Source organism: Cebus imitator, unplaced genomic scaffold (genome assembly GCF_001604975.1).
Source record: "Cebus imitator isolate Cc_AM_T3 unplaced genomic scaffold, Cebus_imitator-1.0 Scaffold329, whole genome shotgun sequence".
NCBI classification, from domain to species: Eukaryota; Metazoa; Chordata; class Mammalia; order Primates; family Cebidae; genus Cebus; species Cebus imitator.
In genome coordinates, this window is record NW_016107644.1 from 1,446,762 (window position 1) to 1,460,538 (window position 13,777).

The window sequence follows — 13,777 nt, forward strand, 5'->3', positions numbered from 1 at the left end:
TGGAGTGGCCGCTGAGGAGGCAGAGATGGCCCCCAGGGTTCTGGGGAGATGCTGCCATGCTGACAGGGACCCAGATGGAAGGAAGGCACTGGGTGTGTTGCCTCCCACGTCAGCCCCCAGGCTGGCAGGGGTTCAGAGAGGTCAGCTCTTGGGCCAGCTCCTGAGAAGTGTCCAGGAGGGCTGAGGATGGCTCTGTGTGTGCTGGGTCCCTTCAAATGAGTACAATCCAGTAAGGGAGGGACTGTTACTCCAGCTTCAAAGCAGACAACTGAGGCAGAGGGGAGTGGAGTCCCTGGCCATGAAGAGTCAAGAGGATGAAGAGGAGGAGCAAGGACATGAGCAGAGGCTGCCGAGGTCTGGTGCGCTTGGCCATGAGCCATGCTGGAAGAGCGCTTGGGAGGCATGAGTGGATGTGAGTGGCCCGCAGCGGGAGGGTGCCCTCGTGTCTCAGCTCACCCGGTGAGGAGGCCGAGCTGCTCCCTGCAATGGGACGGGACAATGACTTTAGGTGCTCTGCCCTCGCCACAGCAGAACACCCCTGCTTGTCCTCCCTCTCCCTGCCAGGCCCTGAGTGACTATTTTCTGTGCCTGAGACCTGCAGGGAGTGGGTCAGTAGCACTGGGAACAAAGGCACCTACTGATGGGTAGAATGGATTTCTGTCAATCTGCAACCAAAACAGTGGTTTTGCAAGTGGGGTTTCCGCGGGCAGGAGCCAGTCTCTGCAGAGGGAGTGAAGGATTTGTAGATGTCAGACCTGAGGCCCTGGAGCCCAAGAGTCATGGGAAGAACCGGGGTGACGGGGCGTCACCTTCTAAGCCAGTGGCTCTCAGAGGTTCCTAGGACCAGCCATTGGCATGACCCAGGAACCTTCTAGAAATGCAGAGAATGCTAAGTTCCCAAGAGCCCACACGAAGGTGCTCCTCCTGGTCTGGAGAGAGTCAGTTTCTAGTCCATCTGGCATGATTGGAGGCTCAGGGAGGGGAAGAGGTGTTGGTCTTGTTCAACACAGGACAGGGACCCACATGCCGCATCTCAGCCTGGAGGAAGTGAGATCGAAGCCATTGTGTCCTGGGGCAAGGGCTCCCGGCACCTTGGACCCAGCGAGCCTCAGGAACACAGGGCCGAGCCCTCACTCCACTCACACAGGTTGGCTGTGCCCCTCCCCACCTCCAGGGGACCGGCACATGCGGTGACACTGCCTGGGGACTCCAGGTGTGGAATGCTGGTGCCCTGTGAAATCCTAGGCAGGCTTTCCGGCTGCATGAAGGGAAGAGGCTCCAGGAAGGTACTTGTGGCCTCAGCCAGGCCGCCCTGTGGGTGAAGCGGATGAGTGGCCTGGAGCGTGGTGTGGGGATAGAGGCGGGGGCAGCCAGGCCTGCCGGGTCCTGTGACCCCTGTCCCCCTCTCCTCCCACCTGTGTTTCCTCCAGCCTGCCAGGGCCCCTTCCTTCTCACCCCTGCCCCGTCCCAGAGAGAAGCTGGGTTTTGGAAGGAGCTGCCCAGGAGGTAGGACATGGCAGCCACCTGGCCCCCTCAGCATATTCCCCAGAAGGCCGCATGGGTGGAACCAGAGAAAGACAAACAGGAGGCGTGGCCCAAATCCGTCTCGCAGGGTAATGAGCTGGATTTATGGAAAAGGAAACACTATATGATTCCACGTAATGGCTGTTGACAGAGGTTTGAGCTGTTTGTTCTAGCACATGAAATTGACAAACATCAAGGGCTGCTGGGCTCCCATCTCCGCTTCGCAGGTGCCTGTCAAAAGGTGTGCGGTTCCGGGCATGATTCCGGGGCACAGAGATTCCCGGAGGAGGAGAATGTGCAGAAGAGCCTGGGAGGGACATCTGCGGCCGCCATCCGCATTTCAGACACCTCCCTAGAAACCCCGAGCCACAGATGAGCTGATCTGCGAAGGAAGCGGGGTGGAAAAGCTGCCTCCGTTGTTCCCAGAGAGAACAGGCCACATTTTTAAAAATTTAATTAAGGCCTTAGATCAGGTTTGCGTAATTAAATTGCTGCTGTGAGTAAGCAGTGTGATAGATGAGCTCCCCTCGGTGACACGAGGCGTGAGGTGAAATGGGGCCCCCCGGCCGCTTCCTGGGTGATCCTGATGCGTTACATTCCTTGCCTGCATCTCAGAGGCGAAAAGCCTCTCACTTCCTGCATGGTTTTGTTTTTCAATCTCTGAAGAATGTTCTCTTCATGAGCGCAAGGAAAGAGGAATGATGTGTGGATAATTTCCGTGCTCTCAGGACATGTCTACACAGTCAACCAGCTGCAGACCTCGGGTGTCTACACTGTGATGCAGGAGCCCCTGACATTTCGGAAGGTTGCTAATGCAAAGCCAGACATTTCGCAGAGACCCCACACAGGCTAGAAAAACGGGCCATTTGCATGAGAAATCCTCCGTCAGCCCTAACAGACACCTCACAGGAGAGATTCCATAAGATGGGGAACGATTGTTTGGATGGTAATTTGCTTAGGGAAATTAAAAGGAGGGGCGACCCTTACACTGGATTCAGTTTTGAATGAAAACAGGAGGATTTCATCTGGTCCTGTAAGGTGGGCATGCAAGTTCTCGGGGAGCAAGAGGGGGAGCTGCAGACGAGGGAGGAGGGAGGGCTGGGGAGAGGGAAGGATGGAGGACCAGAGAGCAGGAGGTGGAAAAGCCCTTGCAACCCAAAGGAGCAGAGCCTGAAAGCCGTCGGGTGCAGAGGAGCCTCCGCTGGGGTCTGAGCCCCCACCCCCGGGGCTTGTGGGCCATGTGGCTTTGAGGAGCCAATGGACACATCTCTGGGGAACAGGCAGAGAACAGGAGAAGCCAGTACAAGCCACCTGAGAGCTGGTGGGCAGAGACACGCCTTTCTGAGGCACAGACCTAGAAGTGTCAGGGTGGGGAGAATGGCTGGGGAGCCGTCCAAGTCCCCCTGCTGGAGGGCTTCCACTGCCCTTCCAGGCTGGGCCTGCCCCAGGAGACCCCCAAGGTAAACTGAGGCCTCACTGAGCAGGAAGGACTTTCCTGTTAGGGCCACTCCAGCACAGCCGGCTTTGGAACGTGTGGAAAGGCTCAGACACCAACGCCGTGTGGAGGGCATCTGCTTGCAGTGCTGAACCAGAGACTCCTCACAGACGGAACCCAGAGAAAGGATGGGGAGCGGTCTCTGAGCGAGAACGGGGTCACCACCTCTCGTGGATCTAACAAACACCTGTGGAAAGGAGCCGCGTTAAGCCTCAGAGACCCTCTCACCAGAAACACTGAGGCCAGGCTGCTGGTTCCAAGGCCTCCACGTCTCAGGGACATTGGGACGATCAAAGGGTGGCTTGTCAGGCAGGCACGGGCTATGATCCCCCTGCCTGTGGGCAAATGGGCCATTCAAGAGTTTCAGGGAAATTTGCTGTTTAGATGGACTAAACACTCACTCTGGAATAATACAAACGTCAGAAAATCTGTTCATACCTAGCACAAGCTGGCATTTTCCACTTCTCAATGCATCCCCAGGTGCCCACCTCCCCGTCTTCCCTGCTGGGTGCCCCTGCCCTCCTCCCTGTCTTGCTCAGCCTCTCCCATGCCATTGCATGCATAACCTTTCGAGAGCTCTAAGAGTCAGGCATTTGACACTTTCTGGCAGAGGACTCAAGCACACAGGTCCACACTTTGGCCGCAAATGTCTGCCCAGCAAAGGAACTGGTTGGTGGAACACCTGCATCTGCCTGAATAGACGTGGCCCCACCACCCTCAGAAACCAGAGACCAGAGCCACCCCCTGAACTGTCACAGCGAAAGAGCAGTGTGAGGGAATCCGCAGCTTGCGCAGGAGACTGGCGGAGAACGTGAACCTGCCGGAAGCGTTCCTTCCCGGAGGGTGGGGGGCGGCCAGGGTCAGCGGGCCCTGGAAGTGACCTCTCCATTTCCGAGGGCACCCGGTTCCAGGGTGATTTATGGCTGCGTTATTCATAAATCCGTTCAGAGATGTAAACAGGGAGACTGCCTCCGTAAGATATTAATAACTTAATGAGTCTGTGCTATTTGTTTATGTAATGGATAATAGAGTCTCTGCAGGGGCCAGATATAATATTACAATCTGGTAATTCAATGACTGCTATTCAACACACACACAAATAGTACGAGTTTGAACAACTCAGTTCGGAGCCCTAGTGGCTTCATCACCAGAGCAGGCCTCCGCAGTGGCTCTCAGGAAATGCTTCCCCGGTGGAGCGGTGACTCCCAGGCCAGGCCAGGCTGCGGAGAGCAGAGCTGACCTGGTCTCCCTGCCCATCCTCCCCGGGCCTCACTCTCCCAGGACTCTCAGGCACCCGCCAGCCCTCAGTACCGCCCCATCCTGCTGGGCTCAGCCGCCATGAACCTGCCAGGACCCCACATGCCTCCCTCCTCGGGTCCTTTCTCCCCGGCTGCCACTGCCTGGCCTGTGGTCCACTCCCTCTTCCTCCAAACACCATTCATTCTCAGGACTTCCTGGCCCGCTCCCTGGGCCCCACTCTTTGGCTCTACCCCCAACTGTCCCCCAGCAGTCACGCATTGGAGGGAGGATCCTCAGTACCCACAGCTGAGACCTGAGGTGGAGGGAAGGTCACTGAAGAGGCTGTTAAGATGAGTCATTAGGGAGAGCCCTGGTCCAGGAGGGAGGTGTCCCACAGGAAGAGCCGATTTGGGTCCAGATGAGCAGGAAGGGGCGGAGATGGGTCTCCTCATCTGGACCCAGATGAGCATGAACCTGGAGGGGAAGACTCAGGGAGAAGGTAGCCATCTGCACACCGGTGGGGAGGCCCGGCCCATGTTCTCTCTCAGAAACAGCCAGCCCCGCTGTTGGAAACAGACGCTCGGTGCCGCAAAGAAAAATCAGCACTGAGACAAAGGATCTCTCAGCAATGAAATTTTTACTTCCTGGACTGCAGGAAGGGGACCCTCGCCAGCCATCGTGCCATGAGAGTACAAAGAACAAAGGAAAACACACACATTTATCACTTACACACTTGGGGTCGTCCTTACTGCTGTGTCTGATTTCCGTTGGCTGGAGCCAGACCTCACAATCTAAACTAAAACCCGATTGGCTAACAACTTAAAATTTTCTAAACAGGTAAAAGCAATGGAGAGCTGGGACATACCTGTGAACACGTCCAGCACAGATATCTTGGTTAAAGTACAAGGACATAGAATGTACTACGGGCCTGTAAGCATGGCGTGTCTAACAGCTACAGAGGATGGGGCTTCATAAAGTTATTAGCACACGTGTGATTTGGCAAGAAAGGAAACTTAAAGGAACTTCTCTACTGCCCCAACCACGGAGACCAGGCTGGTGTTGGCGCTGGGTACAGGGCCTCCCTGGGCCTCCCTGGGCCTCGATGCGCCCAGCCAGGCACTGTAGGACTCAGGGCTCTCCTTGGGGTCTAGTAATTGTATCAGCCAAACTGGGCGGGGCAGGTGGGGAACCAGGTGGCCGTGATCCTGGCCCCTCCCAGGAGGAGAGACAGATGGGCCTGCGGCTCTGATGTGAGGGGTGGGAGATGGGAAGGGTCCCGTCAGAGCGCTCTGCAGGCTGCCATGAGCATGAAGCACCTTCACACCCAGAGGTTCTGTGCCTGGGTGTGGGGTAAGTGGAGCAGAGGGTGCCTGTCCTGCAGGGGGACAGGCAGGGTGAGTTAAATGACTCTGGGCCTTTTTCCTTCTGTGAGGGCAGGGGGTCAGCAGTGTGTCCCCAGCCTTCTGCCCACCGTCGAGCCCTCACCAGCCCCCTTTCCTCCCCCGCTGCCGCTGAAAGACCAGAGCTCAGCTGTGCTCTGCACCCCGTCCCCGCCAGCCTCAAGGGCTTGTCTCTGCATCCAGAGAGAAGGGCGACGGCTTCCTTCAATTACGATCATCTGAAGTTAAGAAAAGAAAAATAAAGGAAAAAAAAACCCAGTCCCCATGACTCTGAGAATGACAAGGCTGCCTGTGATTAAGCTCTGAAGATTCAAGATCCTTTATCCGCTCAGCTGCAGTGCGCAGCCTGGGAGGGGCCTTCTCAGTTGGGGCTGGCGACAGCCTCCTCCAGGCGGCACCCCCTCCTGACGCTGCGTACCCTCCTGCCAGGGCATGGAGGGTTTCTCATCTTGGCACTTCTGACGTTTGGGGCTGGGCCACTGCCACTGTGGGCGTCCTGATGCTCAGCTCACTCCTGCCTCCACCCACAGGATGCCAGTCACACAGCAGCACCCCTGCCCCAAGTCCTAACACCAAGAATGCCCCAAGCCCTGGCAAGCATCACGTGGAGCCCATCCCCCGACCTAAGGCAGCCTCCCCATCCCGGGCCCAGCCCTGTCTTCAGGCCATGTGTCCCTCTGTGCCTGTCTCCTCTGGGCTGAGTCTGACTCCTGCACAGATGCCCGTTTTCTTCCCCAGCCTCAGTATCCCCATCTGTGAAATGAGGGTGACAACGCCCATCTTTCAGGACTAAGGTGTTGGTTAACCAAGACACTGACGCCCCGTCTGAACTGTAAGGAGAGGGTGCTTTGTGGGACTCCGCCCTTCTCATCAGGAGACTGCAGGAGGCCCTCCCGGGTGCCGGATACACAGAGAGAATGAAGCGTCTCTGTCCTCAGGAACCTGAAGGCTCTGAGGCAGCACGCCTCTCATGGTTATGAGGGTCACGGCTGTCCCCCATAGGCTGGGAGGGACCCAATGGCAGGAAAAGGAAGACTGGCAGCTGGGGAGAACTCTGGCTGGGAGGGCGGCCTGGGCTGAGTTCAGGTTGGCTGCTGTGTCTCTGGGGATCTCCTGTTCTTCGGTGAGGCCAGGCAGTCATGGGATGGGACCAGGGCTTCCACGAGTCCCCCACGCCCGTGGCTCCTCCAGCGCTGCGGTCTGAGGACCGTCCTCCTGAGCCCACCTCCTTCCACCTGTCTTTCCAGGACCCCTGCAGGCGGCCCGCCTGCCTGGTCATGTCGGGGCTCATTTTCCTTGAAGATGACTGTTGGGTCGTCTCTTTCCTGTTTATTTGTGAGCTGCGGTGTGAAACAGCGACTAATTCAGATTTTTACTGTGGATAAACAAATACAGAAAATTAACAGATGTGTTTTGCAGATGCACTCGACAAAAATAACATCCGTCGTGATGGCAGGCAGGGAGGGCGGAGCGGTGAGGAGGCCTGAGAGCCCAAACCCAACACCCACCGTGGGAAAGGGGCTGGGCTGAGACCTCAGAGAGGGTGGCAGAGTGCCCCGGGCCAGGTCAGCGTCCCGGACCAGGCAGCATAGCTGGAGAAGGACAGAGGGCGGGAACGCATGGAGCTGAGAGGGCAGGAAGCCGGGGCCCCGGGATGGACCAGGTGGCCACGAGTTCAACTGTAATTCAGCGTGGCAGAGACCCCAGGCTGGAGGTCCGGGAAGGCTCTGTAGCAGAGGAAGCTGGACCAGAGTCTGTGGATTTCAAAGTGCATCGGGAGGCCAAGGCCTGCAGACATGTGGACCTCAGGAATGGAATGGGGGCTAGAGCCCTAAAGGCAGGATGGAGCCCTCGGGGACACCCCATCCACAACTGGTCTCAGTGTCTGCCTCCCAATTCAAGTTGTGGAGAAACCTCCAAGTTTCTCAAGTCCTCACAGCCATAGGACAGGGGTAGGCAGGGCAGGTCCCTGGAGAGGACTGCAGAGGAGAATCCGGCAGGTGCACCCCACAGCCGGGGTGCCTTTCTCAGCCCCCCTCATTCACTGGAGCCAGTGAGAGCAGGAAAGAGCTGCTGAAGAAGGGAGCCCGGCAGGTGCACCCCACAGCCCTGGTGCCTTTCCTACTCCTCCTCGTACGCTGGAGCTGGTGTGAGGCTGTGAGTCTCTGATTCCTGAAGCTTAAAGAGTTCTGCCCAGAGCCCCTTCCCCGGGATGCTCGCAGCAGCAGAGGCCTTATTCTGCTCTGTCCCCGCAGCTCTGGCCAGCACTGGTGGGAGGTGCCCTGTGCTGGGCTCTTCCGACAGCCGGCCACAGGGTGCTGGAGGGGCCCGCCAGGGCCCAGGCTTGAACGGAACCCAAGACCACACGCTACAGGCAACTCTACGGATTCACAGGGTTCTCACCGAAAGCTCAGAGCCAGGCCACGCTGCAGACCCAAGCCCAGCCATATTCAGAAGTGAGGGTCGTCTGCTCATTTATTTGTTTGCATATGGACTTTTCATTTTGCCTTTTTTTTTTGAGACAGAGTCCCGCTCTGTCATCCAGTTGGAGTGCTGTGGTGCAATATTTACTACAACACCTGCCTCCCGGGTTCAAGCGATTCTCTTGCTGGGATTACTGGCACCCACCTCCACACCTGGCTAATGTTTGTATTTTTAGTTGAGACAGGATTGCGCCATGTTGGTCAGGCTGGTGTTGAACTCCCAACCTCAGGTGATCCATTCACCTTGGCCTCCCAAAGTGCTGGGATTACAGGCGTGAGCCACCACTGTACTCTTGTTCTATTTGTCAATATTTGTTATAGTTTCCTAACTTTAACAAGTGAGCATGCGGAACTTTTACCTTTCTCTCTTGCTGAAAATTGTTTTAAAAGGCTTTTACCATTAGTTTCCGTTCTCTGGGTCATGGTTTCCATAAACATCAAGTCTCTGTCTTTTCCCCAAAATATCTGAACCCCTTTATTTTCACACACAAAGCATCACACACACAAACACACACGTATGTACATTTACACACGCACGTGTGCATGCACGCTCACACACACACATACATGTGGTCACATGCATTCCTTCCTGTGTGTGCATTTGCAGCACACACTGGCACCCATGCACGCAGATCTACTTTCACACGTGTGCGCACACACACTATTTTATCCTCTGGAGCCCAGAAAACCGTCGGGTAAGCACCGAAGAAACCATCAATGAATGAATGAAGGGCCCGTCTTCCTCTGAATGCAGGTCTGGGCTTCGGGAGGAAACATTTGCACGAATTGTATTTCTCTCATGTGAAGGAGACACCACCTCCTGGGAATGCTCTAATTTGCCTTTTCTTTCAGAAGAGACTGTCATGGGCAGGGAACTTTCTTCTAATCTAATTTTACCCCCAAATAAAATAAAAGACTCAAAGCATATGAGAACTGGGAGAAAATGGCTTGGTCCAAGCCTGACATCCAGCGCCTGGGGAAAGAGAGGGGGAGGGGACAGCAGGGAAGGGGACCATGCTCCTCAAGGCCTCTGTGCTGCCCAGGCAGCTAGGAACAGCAGAGTGGCCAGGAACGGGCTGGCACACCCCTGTTTGGGAGGCACCCCTGCTGGGGAGCTCCTGGAAGTCTGACCCGGCTCCAATGCATGGTCCATTTCTCACAAACACAGGAGTGGATTCCGGCTGCAGCAACCATCAGTCCTGGCCCTCCTCCTGGGTCTTGGGCTGTCGTGCCAAGATTTGCCTGGGACAGTCAGACCCCCGGGCAGGTGATGTCTCCACCTTCTTCAGACAAAGCTACATCCAGTGCTTACCCAGCCCGGGCAAAAGCAATCGCCTGGAACCTGGGTTCTGGTGGGCGTCACAGGGGATGGCCCTGCCAGGTCCGCACCAGCCAGGTGGACAGAACCGGGAGGCGACAGGCCCCACGTTGTGTGGCTGGGATGTGAGGGGCGTGTGTTGCACACTTGTGACTGTGGGAGTCTGCACAGCTCTGCGCTCTCCCATTTTCCTCAACATCATCTTCTGAACATTTGCACTCAGAAATTCTTCAGAACCGTCATAATGGCTGGTTAAGGTGAACAGACGATTCTGATCAAGGGCTCTTCTTCATCTGATGAGAATTGACTGTTTTCTTCCATAGACGTATGAGGTAGCGAAAGTGAGAGGAAGACGGTTGGGAGAGAAACCCACCCTGTCTTCGGGAACGTCAGTCCCAGAGGGAGGGACAGATACGTGAGTGGACAAATAAGCGCACTCTTTTGTCCGAGACCCGTTACAAGAAGATAAGACAGGATTGTGAGGCGGAGATCAACCAGAGGGTGTTAGGCCGACAGCCATTATCTCCTGGTAAGTATTGATGGGTTAATACTTCCTAAAACATCTGAGTGCATCTCAGATTATGTCCTCAAGATAAATCCCTAGATGCGACATTACTGGCAGAGAAGTATGAGTATTTTTTATCATTATTATTACTGTTTGGAGATGGAGTCTTGCCCTGTCGTCCAGGCTGGAGTACAGTGGCACCATCTCAGCTCACGGCAACCTCTGCCTCCTGGGTTCAAGCGATTCTGTGCCTCAGCCTCCCAAGTAGCTGGGATTATAGGCGCCCACCACCACACCCGGCTAATTTTGTGTATTTTTAGAAGAGACAGGGTTTCACCATGTTGGCCAGGCTGGCCTTGAACTCTGGACCTAAGGTGATCCGCCCACCGTGGCCTCCCAAAGTGCTGGGATTCTAGGCGTGAGCCGCCGCGCCTGGCCAGACGATTCTTAACAGACATCCTTCAGGCGACTATCAGGCCTGCGCACCCTCAGGAGATCACTTCCGGGAGTGCGCCGGCTCACCTGGGCATCTGCTTTCTGTTTCGACCCGTCCTGTGGATTTCCCTGCACTTTGCTTTACACAAGGACCCAAACCACCCACCACAGTCCCTGCCACAGGAACGTGGCTCCACCTCCTCTGGGGAGCCCCTGTCCTCCACGGGGCCAGGCAGGCTGGAAACACACTCACATGTTCCTAAGCACACACGTTGTTCAAATCTCCATCAGATCCATGGGATCTGATGCATTAATGATAACGTCACTGATACAGGAAGACTTTGCCTCAGAAGCTGGGGCTGGCCCATTTTTCATTAAATAATATAATTTGTTGCATTGGTATGCAAGGACAAATAGCCTGCCGAGCTGAAAGCCTGGAAAAAAAGTAATACAGTGTTGTGTTCACCGGCTGAAGCCAGCTTGGAGGATATTCCTCATTCTGACTTAAATGTATCTTCTGCCCACTCAAAGCAAATGCAATTTTCCTTTTTATGACTATGGGTTATTTACATGGAAAAAGTTTAAATAGGTCCCTTGCTACCAACAGCCACTGCTCCCCACAGTGTGGCATCGGAGGGGTTGCCGGGGTCAGGTCCATGCAGAGGCCCTCGGAGGCCCCAGAGGGAAGGAGAAAAGCAGAGTGAAGAGAGCCAGGAACGCCCGTCCTGCTTGGTCAGGCAGGGAGCCCTTCAGGGCAGGGACAGAACCCCTCACGCCACCTCCCTTCCCTCTCTCCCTCCTTCCCTCCCTCCCTCGTTCCTTCCTTCCTTCCTTCCCTCCTTCCCTCCCCCCCCCCCTCCTCTCTCCCTCCCTCCCTCCCTCCCTCCCTCCCTCCCTCTCCCTTCCCTCCCTTCCTCCTTCCCTCCTTCCCGCCCTCCCTCCCTCCCTCGTTCCTTCCCTCCTTCCTCCCTCCCTCCCTCCCTTCCTTTCTTCCCTCCTTCCCTCCCTCCCTCCTTCCTTCCTTCCCTTCCTCTCTCCCTCCCTCCCTCCCTCCGTCCCTCCCTCCCTTCCTTCCTTCCCTCCTTCCCTCCCTCCCCCCTTCCTCTCTCTCTCCCTCCCTCCCTCCCTCCCTTCCTTTCTTCCCTCCGTCCCTCCCTCCCTCCTTCCTTCCTTCCCTTCCTCTCTCCCTCCCGCCCTCCCTCTCTCCTTCCTTCCTTCTTTCCTTCCTTCCTTCCTTCTCTCTTCTCCTTTTGGAGGGCATTTAGATAGTTTTCCAATATTTCACTGTTAAAAACATAATTCTGTGAACATCTTTAGCTTGCCTTTGGGCTTGCGTCCGAGAGTGTTTCTAGGGTATATACCAGGGCTTCTCCACAGTGGTGAGCAGGAGCTGCCTACGATGAGTCCTGGCCTGCAGGCAGCAGCTCCCACGGTGGCTGTGAGTCACACTTGCCCAGGCCGGCGCCCCACGGTAGTCCCGGCAAAAAGCTAGCACCGAGGCTCAAAAGCGGCAATGTACATGGACCCCTCGTGGAAACCAAAGCGTGGGGAGAACGTTGCTTTCCCACTTCCCCCGACTTTGTTCCACCTTCCCACGAGACATTGGCCACCAACACTTTGAGAAGATGCAGACGCCTGTCTTCCTGACTTCCATGCCTCGTGGAACACTACCACCTTTCGTGGTAGTGGACACTTTCTGTTTGAAGCGAGGAGGACCCAGAGTCCTTCGCTCCTCCCTGCCAAGCGTGCCCAGGCTGGCGTGTGCTGACCAGCGGCCCCAGGGAGCTGCGGGTGGCTCTGGCTGCAGGAGTGGCAGGTAGGGAGGGGATGCCCACGAAGGGCCCTGCTTCTCCCAGTGCCTCCCTCCCCTGCCAGGGATGGAGACCTCCTATGCCTGACAGCCCAATCCTGGCTCCTAAAAATTTATACCGTTCATCATAAATTCCCACAACTAATTTTTTTCCCCTTAAATAAGCATTGAAATTTATGGGTGATCATGGAAATCTCTCATCACATGTGAGTCAGAGCCACAAAAATGATGAAGCAGGAATTCTAATTCTTAATGAAAGAGCTGACCCAGCTGAGTCAGGAAAGATCAGATGCTGCTTTGTCTCTCTGCTCCGGGCACACCCGTTCCTTCTTACTCTGGTGAGGAGTGGTCTCGAGACTGTGATTCCGTCATCAGCAACCGTGAGCTCTGTGCTTCTCTGTGGAGCCCACTGCTGAGCCAGCTGAGGCACCAGGAGTTGCATAACAAGGAGCCTTGGGTCCCTGTCTCAGTGTCCCATGCTGTCCTACCTGATAGAGGGGCTGAAGAAGACCTCGACACACCTAGGCCTGTCCCTGAAGCACAGTAGGTCTTCAGCCCCTTTAGCTGTTTCTGGAGCACAGTGGGTCTTCAGCCCCCTTAGGGGAGCAACAGGCCTGCACCGCAAGCACAGAGCACTGCCCATAGCACAGAGGACGGGAGAATCAACCCGTGCTCCCAGACATTTCTTCCTCGGCTTGGTCCTCTCCACCCTGCTCTCACCAGCCATCGAGATGGTGAGGTCTTTGTGGCCAGAGATCTCTGCCAGGGCGCCTACAGCAGAACTTTCCCATCAGATGCAGAGTGGTGGCTACACGCACATCGGGAAACCACGTGACGGCAGGGCTTTCTCAGCCCCGGCTGGAACGCGGCCTCCACACTCACTGCTCCAAGAAGCACTTAACTTCTCTACGCCTCTATTTCCTCACTGAAAGATTGGGGTCACAAGGCCCATACAGGTCGCTTCTGGGACGTGGTGAAACCATGTGGACGGAGGCCCGCCCCTCATCAGTGCTGTCCTTAGCAGCGACCCTCTGCGTGTTCCGTGAGCCTTGCTGTCAGATGTTAGCAGGGATTTTCTCCAGCTCAATAATCCACTGGACCACTGAATATGGACGCTGAGAAAGTCAGTGTGTTCCCTAATCTCAGAACCGTCGAACAGGAATTTAGATGGACATGGGGTACTCAGGAAGCGCTTCATGGCCATGTAAAGAAGTGGATATGGACAAATCCACAGGTTCATTGGATACTATGGAGCTGAATTAGGTGTACAGCAAAGCCCTCATTTTACAGAGTATTGAAAGCCAATACCTGCGATTGTATCACTCGCCCAATGTGGTCAGGAAGACAGCAGCAGAGTCAGTGCTGGGCTGTCCACGGGAATCCCACAGGACCCCGACATCCGAGACAGCCCCAGTGATGAAGAAAATTCACTTTTAAATATGATCAGGTCATGGACACTTCAGTCAAGATTTGGAACAGGCAGCCGGCTGCCTTTCTCACCTCAAACTCCATGGTCAGCAAATAAACACCCATGTGTTGGCGTCCTCCATTCCACCTCTTCTGCAGAC

General features: G+C 55.7%; 1 long non-coding RNA gene across 3 annotated transcripts in view; it reads right to left on the minus strand.

Annotated features, from left to right (window-relative positions):
* Window positions 1-429: 429 nt before the first annotated feature.
* LOC108286856 overlaps window positions 430-13,777 on the minus strand; it is a 56,016-nt gene continuing 42,668 nt past the window's right edge. For 2 of the 3 annotated variants that reach the window (XR_001818110.2, XR_005196380.1), the window contains exon 4: window positions 5,152-7,033. This is a non-coding gene — a long non-coding RNA (uncharacterized LOC108286856). Of the gene's footprint in view, window positions 440-5,151; window positions 7,034-13,777 lie in introns of those variants that run through there. The other variant, XR_005196379.1, reaches the window with a different exon arrangement.